We start from the raw sequence: 6,820 nt of genomic DNA, 5'->3' as shown, positions 1-6,820 counted from the left end.
AGACCAGAGCCCTGCTCATCCCCAGCTTCTGGTGGTGCTTGGGATTGAACCTGGGACCTCAGAGCTTCAGAAAATCATTTTCTGAAATGATTGGAAATCATTTAAAATCATCATTAAATATTCCCAGCCCTGATGGTACTCTTAAGGCACCCTAGAGGGAATTTCTGGGACTAACTTCCAGTCCTAAAGGCGCACTGACTCTTTTTTTTTATTACTTGTGATTTAATATTGATTTACAATATTACATGTCAGCAACGGTATAAATCCACTCCATTCCCAACACCAGGGTTCTGAAACTTTAGTCACCCCACTGCAAGCCACAGGCCCACTGACTCTTCAGTATTGGTTTGGAGTTCTTGTGTTAGAAGTTACATAAACGTATGTAAATTTAATGTGAAGGTACGTATTTGCATGACTCCCACCACCCACTCCTTTTCTCAGGCTAATGTCTTCCAAAGCCTGATGGACTCTGTTTCACAACATACCCTCTAACCAAGAGATTGGAGTCTGGCTTTTAGATTCTAGCCTATCACTAGGGCCTTACTTCTGATAATTTCCCAGAAGTGAACAGTCCTAACAGTGACCACAAAAAGGATCATAAGATTGACTGTCCACATAAGAATGTCATTCAGAGTGGCAGTGAGTACAGTTTGTTGTGTCAGGATAACGGGAACACATTGGGACTGTCCAGACCAGCCAGGATATCTGGTCACTTTACCTACTCCCATCAGCTCTATGTCTGCCCACCTGCTGAGGGATTCTGTGCCATACATCCATGACCACCTGCCTTCATTTCTGATTGCACCCAGGGTTCTGCTGTGAGATATACAAGCTTAAATTCTCTGCTGTATGGACCCAAACACAATGCTAGTTAAGAGAAATGTTATTTACTAATATTGATAAAAGCTTACTAGCAAGGCATGCTGCTTTTTGGTTCCTCTAAGATAATCTCAATTAGGCCTGCTGTCAAAGCAGATGTTCTGTGTTCTTGGAATCTAAGCTAATTGCCATCTGCTATTGCTTCCTTTTAGGACATATTGAACATATTTTAAGAAACAGATGTTTGAAACTTGTTGCTTTATCAATTGGTATGTTGTAAAGCAGGCACTGATTTTTCCCCTCTTGCAGATTTCATCTTTGTGAAATCGATGGGCCAGTCCTTCCATAGCTTCGTTTAACAGGAAACTTCTGGTGTAGCCACTTAGCTTTATTTTACAGACACAGAGTTTTGTGGTAGACTGTGTTTGTGCTACTTATTTTATTTATTTTCCCTTGCGCTGGCTACTAGGAAGTAAAAAACCAAATTTTGTCATGTTTCTAACTAATAAGCCCAATTGTGTGCTTCTTATACTGAACTTTATTTCAGATCCTTCCACCTAGTTGGCAATTCCACAGAGTTTACTATTTGTTATTATTATTTTTTGTTCCAGTTCCTTTTGAAGCAGACAGTATTTAAGTATCTATGTAATTAAGTAGTTAACCAGAAAGTGTGAGTTATATAGGGCATGTTAATAAAACTGGTACAAAATATCTTTATTTATTTAGAGCTGGGTGCTATTCAGGTTATTTTTCTATTTTGGGTGTGTATGTGTGTGGAGAGAGAGAAAGATATCAAATAGAACAAACACATCACTTAGTCTTTTTATTTAATATGAAATTTTTTAATAAAGTTTATTTTAAAAAAAGATTTATTTGTGGCACCAGAAAATATCTTATTTGGATAGTTCATTGCTTTGCCATGTGTAGGATCCATGTTTGAACCTGAACCCCACACTGAAGGAAGCTTTGGTGCTTCCTTTCTCTCTCTCTCTCTTTCTCTCTCTCTCTCTCTGTTTGTGTGTGTGTTTACCTAAAAGAAAAAAATATTTTCTTATGTTTTAACAAGAAATAGGAGGGAGAATCAGGTAATCACTGGCACATTCAACACCAGGAACTAAATTTGAGGTCTCATATCTGTAGGCTCCACTCACCCACTGCACAGAAAAAAAAATTCAATAGTCTTGTTATTTGAAAAATATCATGGTTAAAATATTTTAAAAACATTTTTACATTGCACAAAGTAAATGATTCTGGGAAAAAAGTACACAGAGAGAGTTGGGGGGGGGACTTTATGGTCCTAGTATATGGTGATAGAATAGGACCTGAGTTGGGGATGAGAGTGTTTTGCACACTTACCATAGGGAGATGAGAAATTGTTTTCATGTGTCAACAGCTGTACTATAAACTCCTGATCCCAATAAAATGATAAAAAGTGTGTGTGGGGAGGACTAACTTTCAGCAGCCTGGGAGGTAGTGTTGTGGGAAGAAAAGTTATTTTTTCTTTCTTATTTTTAATTTTTATTTATAAAATGGAAACACTGACAAAAAAACATAGTATAAGAGGGATACAATTCCACACAATTTCTACCACCAGAACTCCATATCCCATCCCATCCCCTGATAGCTTTCTTATTCTTTAATCCCTTGGGAGTATGGACCCAGGGTCATTGGGATGCAGAAGGTGGATGGTCTGGCTTCTGTAATTGCTTCCCCACTGAACATGGGTGTTGACAAGTTGATCTATACTCCCAGCCTGTCTCTCTCTTTCCTGGGAAAGCGGGGCTCTAGGACACATCAGTGGGGTCATCTGCCCAGGGAAGTCCAGTCGACATCATGTTAACCTCTGGAACGTGGTGGCTGAAAAAAGAGTTGACATATAAATCCAAACAAATTGACTAATCATGAACCTAAAGACAAGAATATTGCAGATGAAGATTTGTGGTCTCTGTTTTAAAGATAGCTAGTAGGTATATTTTAGGTATATTCCAAGAGGCCCATGACTTGACTAGTTTTTGCCTTAGTCTGATATCTGATATGCAGGTGGACCCAAGTTATTGTCTGGGGAGATGATGTCATGGCTGTAAAAGGGCTAGAAAGCTGGATCAGGGAAGAGAATAGCTCCCAAATATGGGAAAGGTGTATAAAAATTGTTGACTGTAAACCCCATCAATTTGATCTTTGTCCCATATTCAGCGTCGGAGCCTATTAACCTTTGCATCCTATAGGTCCAATCTCACTTTCTGTGGTGACGAGTAGGAACATTTCAAGTTACAACAATTTCAGGACCCATCTTCCTCAGGTGGTAGATAGAGTATGATAAACAACCTCCCTTTGGAGGATGGAACATTCTCTACCATTGCTGATCTATATGGAGGGCAAGGTCCTATGAGGGCCCACAAAGGAGTCCATTATGTTGTTCCTGATGGAGATGATCAGTGACAGTTAAGAGAGGGATTTATTCGCGGTCTAGGCCCATCATGTCTGTGTGGGTATACCAGGACTTTCCTACTATGGCCCCAGCTGCTGGGGTGGCCTGATAGTGACTAAAGAGTCATCATCGGGGGGACTTCTGGGGTGGAGCTACAAAAATAAATATATAAAGAGCTTGCCAAACTCAACAACAAGAAAACAAATAACCTCATCCAAAAGTGAGGAGAGGACATGGACAGAATATTCACCACAGAAAAGATCCAAAAGGCAGAGAAACACATGAAAAAATGCTCCAAGTCTTTGCTTGTCAGAGAAATGCAAATCAAGATAATAATGACATACCACTTCACTCCTGTGAGAATGTCATACATCAGAAAAGGTAACAGCAGCAAATGCTGGAGAGGTTGTGGGATCAAAGGAACCCTCCTGCACTGCTGGTGGGAATGTCAATTGGTCCAACCTCTGTGGAGAACAGTCGGGAGAACTCTCAGAACCCTAGAAATGGACCTATTCTGTGATCCTTCAGTTCCTTTCCTGGGGATTTTTCCTAAGGAACCCAACACACCCATACAAAAAGATCTGTGTACACATATCTTCTTAGCAGCACAATTTGTAATAGCCAAAACCTGGGAGCAACCCAGGTGTCCAACAACAGATCTGTAGCTGAGTCATTTGTGGTTTATACACACAATGGAACACTACTCAGCTATAAAGAATGGTGAGTTCACTGTTTTCAGCCAATCTTGCATGGACCTTGAAAAATTCATGTTGAGTGACCTAAGTCAGAAACAGAAGGATGAATATGGGATGATCTCACTCTCAGGCAGAAGTTGAGAAACAAGATCAGAAGAGAAAACACAAGGAGAACCTGAACTGGAATTGGCGTAGTACACCAAAGTAAAAGACTCTGGGGTGGGGATGGGGTAAGAATACAGGTCCAAGAAGGGTGACAGAGGACCTAGTGGGGGTTGTATTGTTAAATGGAAAACTGAGAAATTTTATGCATGTACAAACTATTGTATTGTTGAATGTAAAACATTAATTCCCCAATAAAGAAATAAAAAAGTCATCATCAAAGTATGGCAGCCTCTTGCCCTTACTCAGCTTCTGTAATTCTTACTTTGATAAGGTTAGCTTTGGATTGACTGAGGGAAGTGTATTTCATGTCTCTTACATGCTCTCTCTCTCTCTATTTTTTAATATTTATTTATTTATTTTCTCTTTTGTTGCCCTTGTATTATTGTTGTTGTTATTGATATTGCCGTTATTGGATAAATGGAGAGAGGTGGGGAAGACAAAGAGGAGGGAAAGATAGACACCTGCAGACCTGCTTCACCACCTATGAAGGGAGTCCCCATGCAGGTGGAGACCCAGGGCCTCGAACCGGGATACTTACACTGGTCCTTGTGCTTTGCACTATGTGCGTTTAACCTGCTGCGCTACCTGCCCAACTCGTTTACATGTTCTCTCTTGTTACTCTTTTTTTTCCCACAGGTTTCCTTCCCAGAGTGACTAAAAATTCCAATTTCACCTTTCCCACAAAACTAGAGCCTTTTTTGTTCTCCTGCCAAGGGCTATTTGAATATTTATAAAAATCATTTACGGACCAAACAAAATGATCAATATGAAAGTGAGCCCTTAATGTCACTATGAAGAAGACTCCTAGATTTATTGAATGTTGAGTTCTGCCTGCAGTTGTCCTGGCAGGACCAGACCAAATGATTTCAGCCAGCAGGCTCGACATCCCCTACCCCACTTGTCGAGTTTTAGATATACAATTCTAGATTCTTCTGTTCTCTACTACCTATTATCATGGTGAAAAAAGTGTCTGCCTTCACTGTTTCTATGACTCCCCTTCAGCATCCCAGCTTACTGAAGCCAAGATGTCACCTGAAAGTCAATGTGTCTTCTTCAGTGTTCAATCCAATGGATACTTCTCAGTCCTGACCGTAATTGTCTCTCTATTCTTTCTCAGAAACTGGTCTTTTGTCTCAGTGGTCACTCTTTCTCAGCTTCTTTCTCAGGTTGCTCTAATAACATATTTTCTTCTAAGTGAGTGTGCCTCAGGGTTTGGCCCTCCTTTCTTTATTCTACCTGCATATCCTGTGCTAGTTTATCCACCCCTGCCCATAAGGGTGTCCCCAGCCTGCTAACATTCCAAGATCAGTAAATTACTGCCTCTAGTTGTGGGCCTCTAGCTATCTTGTGGTCATATTCAACTCAGGAAATTTTCACCTTGTCCTTCCCCCCAGACGTGTGTGTGCGTGTGTGTGTGTGTGTGTGTGTGTGTGTGTGTGTGTGTGTGTGTGTGTGTGCGCATCTAACTTTGAGAACAGAACCGGCAGATGTTTTCTTACCAACTCTAAAGGCCTTGGAGTACTTATGTCTCTGTTTCTGTTCCCATCTAAATAATCCCCAAGTCCTGGAGTTATGGTGCCTACAGATCTCTTCATCACAGTCACTGTAACCTGACCCCTCACCAGAAACCATATTCTCTCCCTTACCTTAAGGTGTACCATGCTTGGCTTACTGCTGAAAACATAATACCTGCTCATATATTACTTATATAAGTAATTTGATCATTTTTTTTGACAATTGAGAAACATTAAGAGATAACAAGTGGAATATGAATTTTAAGAAGATAACCATCATGTCATTAGCACAATCTCCCCCCCACCCCGCAGGAAGAATTAGAGCTTTGACAGTGTAACAGGATTTAGACTGCCAGTGAACACACATTAACAGGTGGGGGCATGTTGCTGAGTGTCAGCCTATCAGTCACCCTGTTGCTCACAGGTCAGAACACAGAGCATAGACAAGTCTCTCTTCTGTCTACCCACCCAATGACACACATGTGGCACAGCAGTCACATCTGTAATGCCTCTAGGGGCAGACACAGTTTGCTTTTAACAACCCAAAGTAATCCAATATTCTTAAACTGAATTATCTTTTTTGGAACATTTACATCAGAATTATTCTTAGAAATGTATTTTTAATGACTTCTAGCAGGCTGTTTCCCCACGTTGTATCCCAGGGAATGCTATCAGAGAGTGAATGAGTCCTGTGAACCTTTTGATGAGATTTCATGTGTAAATATTTGACACAGGCATCAAAATGAAGATGCAGCACTCACTTAAAGGGTTGCTACAATGAAATTCCAAATGCTATTTGCTTTTACAGAAGCAAGGACCACATTTCTAAGTACATTCAAAACCTACGTATGACACTTATGGAAAGAGAGACTCTTTAGTATATTCCAGTTGACAGAAGTGAGTCCAGCTTCAGTTCAGTGATAAAACTCTAATTGTTCAACCTACATATGTTCATAATGAGGCAGCTGAGTATGAGTAATTGGGTCACTTTTGAAAACTGAATTCTGACAATTTCTTTATCTGCTAATTAGTAACTGAATGCTTTATTTTCCCAGGGCACAACTTTTACAGATTTTTTTTGAAAGTTTCTGCAAAGTATTATGCCCATTTAATGTTCAGTCTCCCTTTCCACCCCTCACTTTAGGTCTTTAAGGAAATAAAAGTGGAAGGGATCACTTATGAGAGAACCAATATAGAAG

General features: G+C 40.2%; 1 non-coding gene across 1 annotated transcript; it reads right to left on the bottom strand.

Annotated features, from left to right (window-relative positions):
* Positions 1-6,011: 6,011 nt before the first annotated feature.
* On the bottom strand, positions 6,012-6,143 carry LOC132538874 (small nucleolar RNA SNORA17). Its single transcript, XR_009550182.1, has one exon. It is a non-coding gene; the product is annotated as a small nucleolar RNA SNORA17 (small nucleolar RNA).
* Between the last annotated feature and the right edge of the window lie 677 nt (positions 6,144-6,820).

This window comes from Erinaceus europaeus, chromosome 5 (assembly GCF_950295315.1).
Source record: "Erinaceus europaeus chromosome 5, mEriEur2.1, whole genome shotgun sequence".
Classification (NCBI taxonomy): Eukaryota; Metazoa; Chordata; class Mammalia; order Eulipotyphla; family Erinaceidae; genus Erinaceus; species Erinaceus europaeus.
Note: the sequence above shows the minus strand (reverse complement) of the source record. Positions and strands in the feature narration are given on the sequence as shown.